Here is a 20,785-nt window from a genome sequence, read left to right as displayed (position 1 = left end):
GTAAGGTACAGGCTGTTGTACCTTAAAAGTTTATGAAATATATTCATCCAATACTAGTGATATTCATTTTTTAATTTTAATTTTAATTTTATTTTTAATTAATTTTTTTTTTTTTTTACATATTTACTAATTTCACCCCTATTTAGTTGGCACTTCTCATTAAGTACCTCAACCCAATATATTTAGCTTATAAATTTCACTTTTCACTCTATAAATATAATGGACCTACTTATTAAATTTTTTCTTTATTAACTCTCCACAATAATTAATTTATTTGTCCACTTCCTAGCTATTAACTATAATAAATTAATCAAACACTACTAAAAATCAGGCAAATGATACAAATTTTTTTTGTCGAAAACACCCTAATTTCCGTTGAAACCGATTGTCAAAAAACATTTTGTATGAAAAAAGGCCTTTGTAACACCCTATAAATTTCTTCCCTTTATAATACCTATTTTACTCTTTTAAAAATACGAATTAGAAAAATCTAAGACATTACTACCACCATGAAAACGGCTAAGACATATATCAAAGATACACAACGGAAGACTCTTTTCAAAACCGTTCAAAACAAGTCAACTTAAAAGTTAAACCAAACGAAAGTAAAGTCAAACCAAAGTCAAACGTAATCGACCTACAACTTGGAACCATTGTAGGCCCTTATTAAAACCAAACAAATACATAAAATTCTTCGCGTTAGTCTCACAAGCATAACATATAATAATATTTAAACCAATCAACCACTACACATCATAATCTTATGGAAAATAAGCATGATTCTCTCTTCACTCATGTCCATCATGAATATGCTTAATCACCTGAAAACCATCTCTCTACTTGTCCCCACTACTCGCCATTAGAAAAGGGTCGTCGTAGGGCCAAGGTAAAGATAAGGCCAAACAAACATACAAACATACAATCAGCAAAGCTGAGTACATAAGCATAATGAAACATACTAAAATGCTTTCATCATATCAATCACACAACTTACCGGGCTGCACTTGTAACAAGAATTCGAGACACTCAACAAATAACTAAACAAATTGCAATGTCCATTTAAATTTGATTACGCATTGAACAGGTTTCTAACCACATGCCTGCCCTAAACAAGTTGAGGTAAACTACACTAAAGGGAGCTAACCGGCGGGTAAGCAAATGTCGCATGAAGTGACGGACGTCCTGTGCATAATAATAATAAAATGAAAATACAACGTCTGGTACTCCCAGTAATAGTTATGGTTAAATATAAACCCCATAACTCCCCCCATATGTTCATACTCAAGGTATATATGTTCCAAGAGTTTTGGTGCGTAATCTCTTTCACTTTACGTTGTTTTTACATATTCAACTTGGTGATGACTCTCAAACCATAACATAACAACAAATTCTAATTATACAAGCAATCAATCACACCAATCATTCTTAAATAATTAGTGACCACATAACTTTAAATGTTGAATCCTTTTTTATTCTACCTCAGTGTCTACACCTTAAACGCATAATGCGCCAGAAAACCTATCCCTTGGTGTTAGAATCACCTTAAGTGCACATGGGTACTACAATATAATTTATTCGTGTGTACTAAGACACTTAATAGCTCAATTAACATGCTTAAAGCATCGATAAAAATTATATGAATCATAATAAAATTCCTTTTTTATAGGAAAAATTGTCAGGAACTACACTCTTAATAGGGGTATTTGGAAACAACTGCCCACTTAAAAATTTTATCAAAAAAACTACCCCCCAAATTTTAAAAGTTAGGGTAGCACTACCCTTTTGCAATTTTTGGAAAGAAATTCCGGTGTGTGGGGCCCAGCTGTTGATTTCCCACCAAAAAAGAAAAACACCTAAAAGTCGTATTTATAACCTCAACCTACCCTGATTCTGAAAAACGCACTTCCAAAAATCAAAATTTGTCCCAAAATCGCAAATTGAAGAAGGGAAAAGAATTTCGGTTTACAATTCAGAGGTAACTCGTCCCTTTCATTCCATTATTTATGTATTTTGTAACTAGGGTTTAAAGACTAGCAAAATTGAAAATTTAGGGTTCTTATAAATTGGGGATAATTTACAATTGGGCAAATTTGTTGAATTTAATTGAATTTCGTTGTCCTAGGGTTACTAATTAAAGATTATTGGTTGTAAAATTTGTTCTAAATTGTCAATTGCAGAATATCGAACTCTTCTTTTCATTCAGCTCACCCTTACCCAAGCAAATGCTATTGTGGAATTCCTCCAAAATTGGTGACATATTGGACAAGCACTAATCCTAGTAGGAAGTTTGTGGCATGTAAATTCTATGATGCTGCAACTGAAAGGCATGGATGCAAATTTTTTGAGTGGATTTATGAAGATGTTGTTGAATGGTAGAGAGCCATAACTAATAAATTAGTGTTAGAGAAGAAACTGCTGAAGGGTGAAATTGCCACCTTAAAACAAGAAGTAAGCTTACTACAAGATCAAAATGCAAGGCTAGTGTTTCGGGGTTTTCTGATGTCCTGCGGGAGAGTTACAATTCTGAGACTGGAACCGGACGCCTGTACCTGCAAAACAAACGGATGCTCCGGATGGTTGGAGATCCGCCTCCGACGGTCAAGTTAGTACTTGATTAAGGAGTAATTAATGCGGAAATTAAAGTGATTGGGTCTCTCTAGGTGAGAGTGTTTAATGTGTGTAATCTGCGTTTTAGCGTGTTTTTTCCCTTAATGAGGATTAAGGGAGGTATTTATAACCTCGGGAAACGTGTCAATCTAGGTTTAGGTTAACCTTGGGCTGATTGGGCTTCCCTCGGGAGTTGGGCCTAGGTGACCGGTTATCCCAGGTGTCATGGGAAGGACACGTGTCGTGTCGTAATTGGTCCATGGTGGACGAATCATTGCTTGACACGTGGCAGGCTCCTATTGGCCCATGTGACGGACACATGGCGGAACCTGATTGGTCCACTTTTCAGATGGTGATTGGTGGGGAAAAATCCCCTAATCATTTGCCCCTCACAGGTGGCACGTGACTGGTCACGTGTTACCTGTGACAGGTCTCGTCCTGTAACAGGCGACGGCCTGCTACAGGTGTCACTCGGCGAGAGGCCGAGAGATTCTCCCGCCAAAATTTTGAATTATGGAAGTGACCTTTCGCCTTCTCACTTCGCCTATACAAAGGAGTGTTGACTTCAGTCATTTTCACACTTGAAAACTTTGTGAGAGAACATTCGGACCCCTGAACTTGCTCTGACATTTTGGACCCTTTCTGCCTACCGCCTGCTCTGACAAGCCGACTGCAAAGGATTTTCAGAACTTCATCAATCGTCACTCGTTCAGGTAACCGTCGGTTCTCTTACTCTTAATTTTCTCTTTACTTTATTCTTTTTTTTTTTGAAATGGCACCACGGAAGCACACGACACGACCTAGGTTAGTGATCAGGCGGTCACCGGGGACGGCTGAATCTAGGACTAGGAGCGCCGCCTGCCCTTTTCTGGACCCATCTTTGCCCTTTATACAAAGTCCGACTGTATCTGTGTCTATGCAGAGCATGATGGCCAGAACAAAAAAGACTGCCAGGATCTCAAATTCAGACGGCCCCTCCCACAGGGTGCCGATTAGTGAAACATCTGACCAGGCGCCAGATGTGGAAGTGAAACAAAGCGGCTTGAAAGCCGGCAGTTCTGAGGGAGGAGTCAAAGTGACCCCTTCCCATTTTACAGTTGACAATTCTACATTCTCTCCTGCTCCTTTTAAAGGAGAGGAGGCGGGCCCCTCCGGGAGAGGGGAGGAGTCGTCCTCCTCGGACTCGTCAGAGGACGAATCCGAGTCTAGCTCTTCTGACCATGCTTCCCTGGACATAGAAGAGAAAAACAGTCGCCTACAAGAGGCGAGGCTTTTTCACGCAGTTGAGAAGGGGGACGATTGGGCGGAGCCATCCGCCTCTCACCGAGAGCAAAATACCCCCTACTACTGCACGGTACCTCGGGGCCGGATCACAGCCATGCAAGAGAAAGTGGAGAGCTTTATCGTAAACCACACAATGGGCCCCGGCTTTTTAGTGTTCGTGCCGGATCCAGAAGACACAGTCGTCTGGCCGGCTGGTACCAGTTATGATGGCGCCTGCTTTGGCTGCTACGAGGCGGCCATCAAGGCTGGGCTGCGCTTCCCACTACATCCGGCTGTTCAGCGGATCTTGGACGGGTATGAGTTGGGGTTATGGCAGTTAGCCCCGAACTCCTGGGTCAACGTACTCGGCTATGTGGCCGGGTGCGAACTGCACGGGGTGGAGCCGAGCTTCGAGGCTTTCGCCCACATGAACTACCTCAGCCGGACCCCTAAGGCAGGCGGTACCGGCTGGTATCAATTGACGAGCCACAGGGGCTACCTCATGACGAGAGGTAAAGCAAACAAATGGAAGGACTGGCGGAGCACCTTCCTCATCATTGAGAGTTCAGACACAGAGCTGAACAAGCGCTTCAACAGGTGGAACACGAATCCGCCCCTTCTTGCAGGCGGCCGCAGCATGCCGCCTGTTCCCCCCAAGGCTAAGAAAGAGATCATAGATAAAGGACTCTTCAAAGTAGAGTCGAAGGTGAACTCTACTTCAGGGGTACGAGAGCAAGTACCCCTGCACTGCGTCCCGAGCTTCAAATGGCTCTACGACGAGTACTTTTTGGCCGCCTGTGGCCTTAGCAGTCGGTGCTTAAGAGGTAGCCGGCCTGTCGAATACTCTGCTTTTCCGTGCATTTCTTGTTATGTCTTTTATTAACTTTGCTATTTGTTTTTTCAGCGGACGCCATGAGCAAAATTACCGCTTCCAAGACTGCGGCGGCCATGTTGCGGGCCTCCATCATGCAACAGTCTTCAACCGACTCCCCAAACAAGGGGGCACCCTTGGTGGGCTTCGAACCTTTCACCCTCTTTTTGGAGTTGTGTTTATGTATATACTGACTCTTTTCTTCTTTTTTAGACGGGCGCTCCAAGAGCTTCTTCTTCCCAAAAGCCGGACCCCGAGGCCCGGAGGACGACTGTTGCGAGCTCTCCTGGTTTTGCCAGGAAACATGCGGCGGCTGAGAAACAGCCGGCCACTTCTTCTAAAACTCCAGCTGGGCCACCTAGAAGTATGAAATTATCCTTGTAAATTTTAGACTTGCTCCCTTCTTTACTAGGTCTAATCCGTTTGTTTATGCTTGATGCAGCCGGCCCTCAGGAGCCTGACTTGGTCGAGGTGGCCAAGTCTATGATCAAGGCCGTTCCTCCAGCTGAAAGGGAGGCGGTCAGGGGTGTCGGCACCCTTGACCTAGACGGGATTGCAGGGGTCCTTGCTTAGGTATACTTAGCATATTTTTGAGTATTTGAATTCCAGGACGCCTGTTTTCTTTTTGTTTGGAAACTGACGCCTGTTCCCCTTTTTACTTAGGCCCTGCTCCGAGTGAACGGCCTTCGCAAGCCGCTTGACCGGAAGAACAAAGAGGTAAAGGCTGCAAAATCTATGGCCGCCTCTGACTGTGATAAGGCAATGTTTCAAATTGCCCAAAATGAAGTTCTGACCATTGATATTCTTTATTATCAGGCGCAGGCTACCGCCGCTATCCGGGCTCAGTTAGAGGCGGCCCAGAAGAGGAATAGCGAGCTGGAGGCAACCATCAACAACCTCAAGGCCGAGCTGAGACCTCTTCGCCAAAAGATGTCCTCATACGAAACCTTGGAGAAATCCTTGGCGAGCGTAAAGGTACGCCTGGTGACCCAGGAGAAGAGTCTTACTCAGGAGCTCTCGAAAAAGGCCGAGCAAGAAAAGAAAGAGCTGGTCCGGGAGATGATGGAAGACTTTGCTCAAATCCAGCGCATGACTTGGGGCCACCTCTTCCCCAATGCCGTATTTGCCTCATGGGAAAAAACGTACCGCCAGTGTTCTGATAGATATAATCAAGAGATCCTGGCGGCTGCTGAGGAAGAGGCGTTGGAGGAGGAGGAGCAGCCGGTAGTGGCGCTTGTGCCGCTTGGGGGTAATGCATCAAAGAAGGATGCAGCTGAAGCCGAGTCCAGCAAGAAGAGTGCTGACCAGGCGGCAGCTGCTAATATTGAAGATCTGCCCCCTTCTTAAGCTTTATGTCTTCTTTCCACGGCCTGCGTGCCGTTTGTTTTGTATTTACCTGGCCAGGGGGCCGGGGCTCCGAATATTTTGCCGGTCTTTAATGACCGGCTTCTTTTTAATGTTTTTTTTGTTTTACTTCAAATTTGTTTAAGTATTGAATATTCTGATATCCAATTGTACACTATACCGACTGTTTTACATGGCCGATAGTTGCAGACATGTACGGATAGTTAGTCACGCCGCCTATGCCCCTGGACGACTGGTTGTCTGTTTCCAGGCTAGACGATCAGTCGGCCATTTATCCAATCGGTATTCGAACCATTTTAAAGACTGGATCCCCTTTAGGCAGGCGGTCCTGTCATTTGTAAAATTAACCAAGTAGGAAAGTGGTTTGACCAAGTAAACATGATTGTTACCTAGTCGCCAAGTAACTGAGTAGTAGAGGTATCAAGCGGTTGGTACCGGTTGTTCCCCTTTATTCGCCAATGTTTGTTGGCTTTTAACTCATAGGTTGTTAACCTAGCAGGAGTAGTGGTTGAGAGCCCCTGTTTGCTAAAAACAGGCGGATGACTCATACCTTTTAGGCTCCATACTAAGTTTGAGAGAGTGACTATGAGTTAACTTTGGAGTTACTCAGTCGCCGTCACTCCTGCTTGAGTAGTAAAGGTACCAGGCGGCGGAGGCCGGCTGAACCTTTTGATTCGCCAATGTTTGTTGGCTATTAACTCAAGAGGTACCCCCTGCATTTATTCCAAGTAATACAGGCGGTCATCTGACTCAGATGTCAACTGCTACCACTGGTTTGGTTAGTGATAGAGTTATCCTTGTCTCAAAAACGGCTACGTGGTTGCCCTTGGGGACAGTCGTATAGGTGCCATGTAATTAGTTTATAGAGCAATGTTCCACCCAAAAGGGAGCTGCTCTCTGCGACGAATTTCATCCGGAGGGATGCCGCCGGACGCCTGCTATAATGTTGGGACAGGTCGTATTAGTTTTGAAGATTGGATCAGTTGGCTTGGCGCCTGGTCTGATCATTCGGCCTGCGGCCTTGGTTAGTTCTTGGTGAACGTAGGTGCTAAGTAAAAGGAGGGTAGCCGCCTGTTTAGGCACAGGGTCGGCCAGGCCCTGATCATTTTTAGTTAAGTATAAGGGGGGTGGCTGTGTGTTTGGAACCAGTCGGCCCTCTTCTATGGATAGTAGCCGACTATATGTCCAGACGGCGTGCCCCTATGGTGAGTAAAATATTCAATGGAGAGTAGCCGAATGTAAAGGTACAGGCGGCATGCCCATCTGAAGATAGAGTAAAATACTCAATGGAGAGTAGCCGACTGTAAAGGTACAGACGGCATGCCCCTCTGAATATAGAGGAAAATACTCAATGGAGAGTAGCCGACTGTAAAGGTACAGACGGCATGCCCCTCTGAAGATAGAGTAAAATACTCAATGGAGAGTAGCCGACTGTAAAGGTACAGACGGCATGCCCCTCTAAAGATAGAGTAAAATACTCAATGGAGAGTAGCCGACTGTAAATGTATAGGCGGCCTGCCCCTCTTAAGTAAGAATAAAAATTAAACATGGAGAGTAGCCGACTGTTTGTTAGTAGGCGTGCCCCTCTTAGTACAAAATTGAATATTAAGTATGCAAACTTTTAATAAGTAGCCCTTGACTATTTACATCATTCAAAAGAAATATTTCTTAAGATTATCTACATTCCAAGTTCAAGGCAACGGTTGTCCGTCTGGTGTTCCCAAACGATAGGTACCGTCCCTGACCTCTTCACAGATTCGGTAGGGTCCTTCCCAGTTGGGAGTTAGTTTGCCAGAATCATTAGCCCTACCAACTGCTTCCATTTTTCTAAGTACAAAGTCCCCCACTTTGAGTGGACGCCTGTGTACTTTTTTGTTGTATGATCTAGTCATTCTCAGGCGGTAAATTTCATGGCGCAAGACAGCATTGCCCCTCCTTTCAGGAAGTGAGTCTAATGCCAGGCGCATGGCTTCCCAGTTTGCCTCTTCGTCATATAGCATTACTCGAAAAGTCGGCTCATAGTGTTCTATTGGAAGAACAGCTTCCGCACCATAAGTTAGGAGGAATGGAGTTTCTCCAGTCTCCCCTTTTTCAGTCGTCCTAATGGCCTAGAGAACATGTGGTAATTCATCCGCCCATAGGCCGCCTGCTCGTTCAATCTTTTTCTTGAGACCGTCTGAGATTTTATTAAAGGCTTCTACCTGGCCGTTTGCTTGTGGACGGCCGACAGATGCAAAGTAGTGTGCAATTCCTTGGTCACCCAACCAGCTTTTGAGAACAGACGTCTCAAATTGGGGACCATTATCAAAAACCATAGACATAGGAACCCCGAACCGAGTGATGACATTTTTCCAAATGAATGAAATTACATCCTTCGTCTTGATTCCCTTTACAGCCTCCGCCTCTACCCATTTAGTGAAGTAGTCGACGACAACAAGTATGTACCTCCTTCCGCCTGTACCAGGCGTATATGGACCCAGAATATCCATGCCCCACTTAGTAAACGGTAGTGGGCTATGAATGGTAGTGAGGTCAGTAGCCGGACGGTGAATTAGTTTGCCAAACCTTTGGCACTTGTCACATTTTTTCACCATCACCATCGCATCTGCTTCTAAAGTAGGCCAAAAGTAGCCCTGTCGCCTTGCCCATTGAGCAAGCGTCCTACCGCCTATATGGGAAGCACAGTAACCAGAGTGAAGATCGTCTAGTATCTCTCGTCCCTTTTGTGGAGTAACACACTTTAAGAAGGGTTGAAGGTACCCCCTTTTGTGAAGTTCTCCCTTTATTATTTCAAAACTGGTTGCTCGTTTTTTCAGTGCTGCCGCCTGTTGATGATCATCCGGCAGGGTACCATTTGTCAGATATGCCCTGATTGGATCCATCCAGGTTGAGCTTCTGTCTAAGATTCCAATAGGTTCTTCCTCAATGCTTCTCCTCTCCATTACTTCCCAAAAAACAGTTCGAGGAGTATCACAGGAGGCGGATGATGCTTATTTTGAAAGTGCATCCACCTGGTTGTTTTCTGATCTCGGCACTTGGGTCAGATGGAAATCCTCAAGGGAGCCGACTGCTTGTCGGACCGCCTGTAAATACTTGATCATGGCCGGATGGGTTTCTTCGTATTCGCCATTGTACTGACTCACTATCAATTGTGAATCGGAACAGGCGTCTATTTTTCTTGCCCCAGCCGCCTTGCACATGCGGATTCCGGCTAGTAAAGCTTCATATTCTGCCTCATTGTTTGAGGCCTGAAAACTGAAGCGTAGAGCATACTCGTACCTGTCGCCCTCTGGCGACTGCCATATGACGCCTGCTCCACAACCATTTGAAGTAGAGCTTCCGTCCACATATACCTTCCAGACTTGGTCTGTAACTTGAGAGTCCGGAGGACGAGTCATCTCAACAATAAAGTCAGCAAAGGCTTGCCCCTTCACTGCTTTTCTAGGCTCGAAAGTAACTTCGAGGCTCTGAATTTCTATGGCCCATTTGATCATTCGGCCTGACGACTCCATGATGGTCAGTGGTCGCTTGATAGGTTGGTCTGTATACACGACGACTGCATGTGCCAAAAAGTAGGGCTTCAATTTTTTAACAGCCATGAAGAGTGCAAGACCAAATTTCTCCACTAAGGGATACCTCAACTCGGCATTTTTCAGTACATGACTGACAAAGTAGACCGGGAGCTGACAACCGTCTCTTTTAGCAAGGAGAACAACGCTTAACGCATGATCAGAGACGGCCAGGTACATGTAGAGTACTTCTTTGGGCAAAGGGCTGACCAGCCTCGGCAAGGAATGCAAGTGAACTTTCAATTTCTGGAAGGCCGCCTCAGCATCCGGCCCCCATTCAAACCTTGCCTTTTTCTTAATTGCCTGGAAAAAGTATAGGCATTTGTCGCCTTATCGGCTTAGAAATCTTCCCAAGGCCGCCAGACAACCTGTTAACTTCTGAACCTCTCGGATGGTACGAGGCGACTGCATGTCAATGACCGCCTGCACCTTCTCAGGGTTCGCCTCTATTCCTCTCTGATTGATGAGGAATCCGAGAAATTTCCCAGACTCAACTCCAAAGACACATTTCTTGGGATTGAGCATGACATGGTGCCGCCTGAGTGTGGCGAAAGTTTCTCGGAGGTCCGACAGATGATCTTTCTGAAGTTTAGACTTGACAATCATATCATCAATATATGCCTCGACATTTCTCCCAATTTGATCAAAGAACACACTGTTTATCATTCGCTGGAAAGTGGCCGGGGCATTCTTAAGACCAAACGGCATGACCGTGTAACAGTATAACCCCTGATCAGTGACGAAGGCCGTCTTCTCCTGATCTTTCTTCCATAAAGGAATTTGATGGAAACCAGAGTAGGCGATCATAAAGCTCATCAAGGCATGGCCGACTGTTGAGTCGACCAGGTTATCAATTTTAGGCAGAGGGTAACTGTCTTTGGGGCACACCTTGTTTAAGTTTGTGTAGTCTACACACATTCGCCAGGTGCCATTCGGCTTTTTAACAAGCACCACATTTGCAACCCAGTCTGGGAAGTAACATTGCCGAATGAACCCTGCGTCAAGTAATTTTTTAACTTCGGCGGTTGTCGCCTGACTTCTTTCTTCGCCATGGTTCCGCTTCTTCTGCCGTACCGGCTTCTTTTTCGGATCCACGGCCAGTTTATGTACTGCCAGATCAGGACTAATGCCTGGCATTTCATGGACTTTGAATGCAAAGATGTCCTTGTATTCTTTCAATAGTTTGTGAAAGTCGTCACCCAGGACTCTCAGAGCAGTCGTCCCAACTTTGACTGTTCGTTCAGGACGTGAATCGTCTAAGATCAAGTCCGTATGCTCACCAGCCGGCTGAGGGCGGAATTCATCCGACCGCTCCTCTGCCAATGATTGCTATTTTCTGTCTTTTCGTGCGGCCCCTGTCTGGGATGCCTTTCTCTTCTTGCCGCCTGCTTCTTGAACAGGCGCACTCTCCTTGACATTGTCAAGGTCTATTTTTCCACCACTCGACCCAGTGGCCATAACAGTGGGCTTGACATCCGAGATATAGCACTCTCGGGCCATCCTCTGATCACCCCTTAGGGACCCGACTGTTCCATTATCCCTCTCAAACTTGAGCAACATAAGAGATGGGATTATAACAGCCTTGGAATTATTCAGGGTTGGTCGTCCCAGAATCATGTTGTAGGCCGAGAGTTCTTTTACTACCAGGAACCGGACTACCATGTGTCGTCCTTCCCCTTTTTCGCCCAGGCGGATGGGTAAATCCACTCGTCCCACTGGGTGGACTCCTCCTCCTCCGAACCCTACTAAAGGGTGGGATGCCGGATGTATGCAATCAGTCTGATATTTTAGTTTCGACAGACATTTGCTACTGATGAGATCTGAGGAGCTTCCGGTATCTATGAGGATTCGGCCAACTCTCTGGTTGGACACTTTACATTCAATAACGATAGGGTCGTCATGCGGCCCTCGTACCCCTCCTAGATCTTCTTCAGTGATGACAATCTCAGGAAATGAATATTTGAAGGGCCGTTCTTGGTGAACGGAATTTTCATCTAACCGTCTGATATTGTCTTTGTTGCCCCTAATAGTGGGGCCGCCTCCTGAGAAGCCGCCTGCAATGGTGTAGACGACTGCATCATCTGTATCGGAGCTGTCGGCCTGTTGATTCTTTTTGGTCGACTGCTTTTTTGAGGAAGTGTTCCCCGTAGATTTCTTGACATAAGTGTCAAGATCACCTTGCTCAGCCTCGCGGTCCAGATACCGCATGAGACTGATGCATTCATTGGTGTGATGACCAACATCTTCATGATAAGCACATAATTTTTCTTGGTTCCGGTTGTTTGCAGAACCCTTCATGGGGACCGGCTTCTCAATTGAGATCCGTCCCTTGATTTCCTTTAGGATAAACTGGCTATCCTTGTTAAACGCATACTTTGGGGAGTATGGTTTGAATTCTTTTTTCTTTTTCTGGGCCGGCTGTTTAGAGGAATCAGCTGCCCAGACCTCTTTTCTCTTCTCGTCTTTGTTTGACGACTGTTTCTGTCGTCCTTCTCTTTTGTCGGACCTTTTCCCGTCTGACTGTTTTACCGTACTACAAAGATCAGTCGCCTGTATATAGGCTTCCGCTTCAATCAAGGCCTCTTGAAGAGTCACCACCCTCTTTCGGACCAAATCAAATTTGAAGGTCGACCCGTCTTTGAGACCTCTGAAAAAGTCAGTATAGGCTACTTCATCCGGTAACCCTTGAATCTGTATTCTCATCAGGTTAAACCGCCTGATGTAAGAACGAAGCCCCTCCTCGCCCTGCTGAATTGTTCCTAAATCAAGGGTCGTCTTCTTTGCAGGGATGTTCATGGCGAAGTTGAAGGTGAATAAGTAAGCAAGCGTCTTGAAGTTATTTACACAACCAGTCGGCAGGTTGCCGAACCATTGTTGTGCGATTCCTTTGAGAGTCGCTGGGAAACACTTGCACCAAGTGGGATCATCCAACCCTTGAAGGTACATCAGGTTGGTGAATGCCATCAGATGGTCTTCTGGGTTAGTAGTGCCGTCATAGGCGCCTACTAATACATTTTTCACTTTGGCCGGCTGAGCGGCTTCAGTAATTTCCTTGGAGAAGGCCGACGGCTGTTCACCAAGTCTAAGCAACCGTAGCTGCCAGTCCATAGGTTGGACATTTTTTGCTGCATGTCCACCAAACGGAGGTGGCTGTAAAAAATACTGTTGTTGCGGTACAAACGGTAAGTTTGGTACCGCCTGGTCGCTATGAAAGCCGGACTGACGGGAGGTGCCGCCTGACTGACTCTCACGATACGACTGAGTATGCCTCATTGAGGTATTTCGCAGACTGTCTTGGAAGTTTGAAGTAGAGGCCGACTCTGACAATCGGCTACTCTTCTTCTGCTCTAGCAGTAGCCGAGCGTCTGTGTATGTTTTCCTCGACCCGTCCGCCTGAATATGACGAACAGGTTTCCTATTTCCTGGAGTAGGAAAACGGTATTTTGTGAAATCAAGGGCAGGTGGCTCCCACTTCCTAGATTTAGGATGAGGGGTCGCCTCTCGCCCTTGAACTGATTTCCTCTTCAGTGAAGTGGAGGGTTTCTTAGTCGACTGCTCCTTGTCCAGAGCAGGCGGCTTCTTGTTGATCAACTCTTGAATTTCTCCCTTGAAGTCCCTCATGAAGGTCATGAGTTCGTTCCTTGTGATGGGAGCAGACCCATCAGTCGGCTGCTGCCGAACAGGCGGTGCGCCTGCTGGCTCACTTCCAGTTTGAAGATGTTCCCGTTCCCTCCTTTCGGTATGACGGGTACGTCGGGCCCTTAGGGTCCCGTCTGAAGCTGTGTGAGCTTCAACTTCAAATTCATTCTCAGTATCGTGGTCCGACTGAACTTGAGGGTCGTCTAGGGGACGCCTCTCTTCAGGAGTCGGTACAGACGTGGATGCCATCTCAGAAGTACTCTCCCCACAGACGGCGCCAAAATGTTTCGGGGTTTTCTGATGTCCTGCGGGAGAGTTACAATTCCGAGACTGGAACCGGACGCATGTACCTGCAAAACAAACGGATGCTCCGGATGGTTGGAGATCCGCCTCCGACGGTCAAGTTAGTACTTGATTAAGGAGTAATTAATGCGGAAATTAAAGTGATTGGGTCTCTCTAGGTGAGAGTGTTTAATGTGTGTAATCTGCGTTTTAGTGTGTTTTTTCCCTTAATGAGGATTAAGGGAGGTATTTATAACCTCGGGAAACGTGTCAATCTAGGTTTAGGTTAACCTTGGGCTGATTGGGCTTCCCTCGGGAGTTGGGCCTAGGTGACCGGTTATCCCAGGTGTCATGGGAAGGACACGTGTCGTGTCGTAATTGGTCCATGGTGGACGGATCATTGCTTGACACGTGGCAGGCTCCTATTGGCCCATGTGACGGACACATGGCGGAACCTGATTGGTCCACTTGTCAGATGGTGATTGGTGGGGAAAAATCCCCTAATCAGCTAGTGCAGCGAAACTAGAAACTAATGAAGAAATACAAGGTGGCAGCCATGGATTTGAAGAATGGTGGTAATATGATAGGTTGGGAAAAGCTTGTGCATGTTGCAATTGGATTGGTTGTTATGTATGTGGCAAAGAATTATGCAATGTAGTTTGTTTTAGGGCTATGTAATTGTAGTAGAATGCACGTTAACTCCATGATTAGCTACAAATTTTGTAATCACATATGAATAGTGGCTAGCATACATGGTGTGCTTTTGTTATGTATGGTTTGAACAAATAAATGAAAATGCAAGCTTTATTGTGATCCAAAAGATTGTTGTTCATTGATTAATTGCACCAAATTAGTTTTTCATTACATTTATAGCTTAAAAAAGAGGGTCTCTTGCCCTCAATCATCCTGTTAACCACTGTTTGTCAACACAGGACCAAAAGAAATACTTTTCTAAGTACCTAAGGTCCAACAACAAATTAATGTATGTTAAATAAGAAACTACAACACCAATTAAAATAAACTTTCCAAAGAGGTTATTTTTTGCCTTTAGACTGCACAGGTAACTTTGGTCTGGGAGCTGCTTTTGTCTTCCCTGCTGCCTTCCGTTGAGTACTTGTTGAAGGTTGAATTGCAGCTTGTTGTTGTGATGCTTGGCTACTTTGACTTGCAGTAAGTGGGGTAGACTTATTGGCTTAAAGACTAGACAGGACTTGTGCATCTTGTTTCTACAATAAGAGGATATTACAGTTAGTAAATGCATAAAATACAAACAAAATGAAAAGTATAAGTTCAAGTGCACTTTACCTTCCTAAGTGCCCTATGTCTCTTCTTGTTCCTCTTATCAATTGACCAGGCATCAATTGAGTATGGCCTACCACCTAAGTCTATGTCTCGGGGTGGGGTTGGAGGATTTTTGCACTTGTTTGCATAGTATTCTGTATTTCCACACTTTGAACACTTGTACACTCTCTTTGGCCTTTTGACAACTCCTGAATATGCACCTTCACCCTGCTCCTTCTTTCTCTTCTTTAGAGAAGGTCTTTCAGGCATCTTTCTCATCAGAGGAGGTAGAGGTTGAAGCATGTCAGAACTTTCCCACTGTTTCATCCCAGGCATAGGTTTTATGCAGGTGTGTAAGCTTCTAAGGAAGTGGCCTTTGTGTAGCATTCATGGACAAAGGCCTCAGGTCTTCTCCTCTTCTTTATGATGCAAGCCTGTAGACAACCAAATGTGTCTCCCTAAAAACCAAACCCAGTGATGAATATCTTTCACGTCATTTGATTATAAAACAAGGTGAAAGTGTGAAAAGTCTTGTGATGCGGTTGTTTTTAATAAAAATACTTCTTTCTGTTTTCGAAAATATTTCTTTTCGTATCCTATTTATGAAAAACGTCCATTTCAGTTTAGTTTGGTCCATGATACGAGTCCAATAATAGTGTATTTGGATGGGTCTTGAAAAGACCTTTCCAACGATATACTATAAGCCCAAATCCGAGTTATAACGAATAATGAGGAAGTTATGGTCAAAATACTAAACTGGGCTCAAACCGGATTTAACCTACGACCCAATGATCACGTGGAGGGTCCAAAGGCTTAATCCCATTTCTAAACTAACTAGGATTTATTAGAAGCTTCTACAAGTTTCTAAAAGATCTTAATTATCCTTTTTTGAAAAAGATAAGATCAAAGAATTCGACATTGAATAAAACTTCTCTGTTTAAGAGTCCTTATTCTGTGCAAAATGGAAGATGGCCAGATATTTTTTTTTGTGCCTCATAATATTTATCCAAATATTATATGGTTGGATAGATCTTGAAATTATCTTTCCAATGATATATTATAATATTAATTCCGAGCTATAACGAAAAAGATATGAAAGAAATACGAAACTCTATCCAAAATTGACACTCTTTCACTATTTCGGCCATATCTTTTTATCTACAAAAGATTTTAATTTTATTCTAATTGGGTTGGAAATTATACTTCAAGAGCTTTTCAATGACATATTATATGACTTATTTGAACTTTTGGATCAAAAGATATAATAAAGACAAAATCCGAACTAATTTTCTATAAATAGGGTCCTAGACCCCCGTTTTTATTCATTCACAACCAACTAATTCTATTCTCTCTCTAAAGCTATATGCTCTCTATTCTTTTTCTAATCCTTCCCCTTTTACAAAATTCCGCATATATTCGTTCTAGACACACCAAGCCAAGTTCGAAGTTGCCTTCGCCCTAGACGTGAAAGGTTGATAATTTTAAGGGTTTGGTCCCAAATCCTATTTCAATTCTTTGATTAGATTTATTATTTATTATTTTCCTTGAGTTTACTAACGTGTGTATTTTGTTATTAGAAAGAGATACGAGACATCCAAGTAAGCAATTTAATTGTTATTCTTTTGATATAGAAATCATGCTTTGATTATTTTGATTCCTCTTATCATGATAGGATGTATTATTGATTCCTAATATCATGTTTAGGGTAATAACTAAAATTTCTAATATCATGTATGTTTCAATGATGCTTCATATTCTTCTCTCAGGTTAATATCATGTTAGGGATGAAGCTTTGATCTTTAATGTTTAGTTGTAATCCCCAATATTTTTGATAAATTATAATTATATATTATTTTTATAGTTATATGAATATTTTATAATTATATATTTATACAAACATTTTAAGTAAGATTATATATATATATATATATATATATTATGAAAATTACTCCAATGAGAAAATTATTTTATTTAATATCTTTATTTTAGACTAACTACTCCTATATTCTTGAAACCCATTATATTGTACCCCAAATTAAATGAAATTACCATCTTAATTGAGCCCAAATAATACAATTTCTGCTTCTAATTGAACTAGAAATATAGGGCCATTCTTTCTTGTATCACCCAAACCCCTTCCCTCTCCTAATTACTCACCTATTCTACGTACAAAGCAAATAAATAAATCCCAAAAAAAAAAATTTCCTTTGCTTTCCTCAACATTCACGAACAAAATAAAAAAAGAAAAAAAGGAGTTGTTGCTGCCGTTCACCCCTGTTGCTGCTCACCGGCCACCGTCGGCGCATTCCTTGCGGCCGCCGCCAACCACGCCGCAACACCACCTGCCAGCACCAACGACCAATTTGCCCTCTTTATTCCCTCTTGTTCTTTCTTTTCTTAAACTATTTCAAGTTTTAATCTTTATTGATTCTTTGTTTTTGATTATTATTATTATTATGAGATATTAAGGTTTATTTGATACTAAAGATTGCAAATTAATGAGTTGTACTATGTTTAATTTATTGAATAAAATTTCAGATTTGGTTTAATTAAGAAATAAGGGTTTAAACCTTGATTTTTCATGATTTTAGGGCTTAAAACATGTTAGTCAAGTTTCTTAAATATATAGTGATTATATTATGTTAAAATTATATTTTTGATGACTAAAACTAATTTTCAGTTTTGGTTATTAGCTCAAACATGCTGTAGTTTCATATATAAAGACATATTTTAAGGTTTTTATGAAGGAAACTTAAAGAGTTATATATATATATAAGGCTATAAGATTTTGATTTCAATTAAAGGAAAGGTTTTAAAGTGTTGTTAAATTGGATTTTGAGGGTTTTAAAGTAAGTTAATATTGCTGTAATTTTGATTGATTGGGTATTGATTGAAGTTTTATTGTTTGGTTTAGGAGAGGATTTTATAGAAGGTGATTTCTAGTATTCAAAGTGACATATCAATTCGTTTACTCAAGGTACGTACGAGTTACGACACCTTGCTTTTAGGTGCATGTTTAAGGACAGATCGAGAACTTAGTGTCATGTATAGGGATGACTAGGCTAAATTGTTTGTTTATACATTGTGATTTCCGTATGATGTGCACTATTCTATATTGCAAGTAATGTTTATTCTCTAATTATGCAAGGTGCGCTTAGAGGCAAAGGTATGTGATTGGTGAAATGATTAATTTATTAGTCATTCATGATTATGGAAAATAGAATGAGTAAAGGAAGAATTTAAGTCTTATATGACGAGGTTGAGGTTTTGGGGTGCCTTATGCACTCAAGGTGTTTATAAACTAAGGTAGTTAAAGGCATCAATAATTAATATTGCTTGTCACTAAAAAATCAAGAATTGAAATTTGAAACTTGCTTTGCTTGATCGAATTGATATTGGATTTGGATGTATTGTTTGCAGATGAGTCATCACCAAGTATAAAATTGTAAATCACGTAAAGTGCAAGATGGATGAGCAATAAAACTCTAGATTTGTGCACATCTGGAGTAGGGGTACACATGGTATTAGCCGTGCACTTTTCTCGAGGCCGTCTGATCTACGAGTCTCTTATTTCAAATAATTTTCAAAACTAGGAGTTAGATGAGATCTCATACTAGCTACGGTCACGGAGTCGCGCCCTTGGTCGTTGGATGTTTTATTGATGTTTCCGAAAGGAGACATGGGGTTTTTTTTTATTGATGTTCTAAATAGAGCATGGGTTGGACAACCTTGTCTATTTCTTAATCCAATGAAATAAATAGAATGAGTTAGCTACTATCAACTAGTGAAGTCTTAATAAAATTGATAGTTGAGTTGTGTGTTGGGCCTATAATTTAATAATGTGTGATGATTGGTTATTAGTAGCATGCTAGGAATTTCTTATTATGTTTCGCAGCTTGTATGTACTCAGCTTTGCTGATTATGTGCTTTTGCGTGTCTTTCTTTGGTCATGGCCTTCGCCTTTCAATGACCCTGTATTGATCCAATTTTTACACTTGTAACATTGGGGAGCAGATTAACCACAGGTTCTTACACATGCAACATTCGTATCTAGGTGGTGGGATCTTGAGTAGAGTGTTGGTAGCTTTTCTCATTTTTATTGCTATTTACTTTTGATGTTATTTAAACTTAATTTCACTTTTATACTACTTCTATTGGTTTGAGTATTGAATAAGGGCCTTAATGGTTCCAAGTTGTAAGACTTAATTTGGTTTTGTTTGTTGGTTTTGAAACTTATTTATAACCGATTTAGTTTTTTCGCTGCTAATTTCTGATATAGCCTTAACGTTTGAACACGTGGCGGTAGCACGCCGGTAATTCTCTTGAATATTGTACAGGGTCCTCACAGTTTTAAAGAGAGAATTATATGGGTATTACATTAGTGACATGCTAGGATTTGTTATTAATCTTGTTAGTATCATGCCTAGGATCTTGCTATTAATATTATGCTTTATTGTTAAAATGGTTATAATAATGATTATTATTATGTTGTTTGATATATATTATTATTGTTATTGCTTGATCACGTCTCTTATGCATGTTTAAAGGAAATTTGTACTTGTAATCATGCTTAATAAGATAATTAATAATCTTGTTTAGGTTAAGATGATTATATTTTAAGTGATCTCCAATAATAGATTTGTTTGTACATTAATAATCAACCAACATAGATTAAACAGGTTTAGGGTTAACCTATTGATTGTATGTTAGTCAAAAAGTGCACATGAATATGAGAAGAATAAAGTAGAGGCCTATTTTTAGGGCAGGTTCAATCTCTTTTAGGTTGGATTTGTACCTTAATCCCCTAATATCAAGTCATGGTTCCAGACCACTATGGAGTTAGCGATCTCATGGATCGTGAAGGGGTGTAATCTTCACCCTGTGAACGGTTTACAAGTTTCTAAAGCTTGTTGGCGACTCTTTTACTCTAGCTTTCTACTCCTTGGACACCACATGCTTACGTGTATGATCATCGTGGGGCTCAAGTGTGGGATTCTTGGAATATTCCCTACAATTTTTGGCGACTCCACTAGGGAGGATTTCTATTTTAATTCCTAAAATTTATTTTGGCAATAACTTAGAATGAGTGGATGAAACTAAAAAATTTCTAAGTATTTCATGTGCATAATTTTAATCAACATTATTGGAATAAGCATAAAAAGGTGCGCATTGGATAGACCATTCGTAATGCGTAAAAAACATATACTTTTTACACGTAGAAAATTTGGGAATTATCCCTTTTTTCTGAACCCATATGTGTTCTACATATGGCCATAACCCCTTTGGGAATTCATGCTCCATCTACCTAATCGAACGCTCATGGAAAGTGTTTAGGGTAAAATTACCCATGACAGATGGACCAATCCGGACCTGCCACGTGTCCACCACGTGGGCCAATCAGCGTCCGCCACTTGTCACCCTAGGAGGTCCAACATGGACTAATCAGGCCACGCCACGTGGCCTCCCATATGCCAAATAGGCAAAAATGGCCACCAAGGCCCAAAGTCCGAGAGAAGCCCAATTTGCCCTGCTTAACCTAAACCTAGGATTGGCACGCTTCTCAAGACTATAAATACTTAATCAATCCTCATTAAAGGGGATTCAGCAATTGATGACTCTCACCTAGAGAAGTCTAAACACATTGATCATTTCTCCCCTAGAGGAACCAGATCTCCCACCTTTACTTTTCCGCATTTATCACTCCTCAAACAAGTACTAACTTGACCGTTGGAGGCGGAGCTCCCACCACAAGGAGTCTCCGTTGTTTTGCAGGTACAGGCGTCCGGTTCCAGTCTCGGAATTGTAACTCTCCCGCAGGACATCATAAAACCCCGAAACATTTTGGCGCCGTCTGTGGGGAGAGTACTTCTGAGATGGCATCCACGTCTGTACCGACTCCTGAAGAGAG

This window comes from Chenopodium quinoa, unplaced genomic scaffold (assembly GCF_001683475.1).
Source record: "Chenopodium quinoa cultivar QQ74 unplaced genomic scaffold, ASM168347v1, whole genome shotgun sequence".
NCBI classification, from domain to species: domain Eukaryota; kingdom Viridiplantae; phylum Streptophyta; class Magnoliopsida; order Caryophyllales; family Amaranthaceae; genus Chenopodium; species Chenopodium quinoa.
This window is presented reverse-complemented; position numbering follows the sequence as displayed.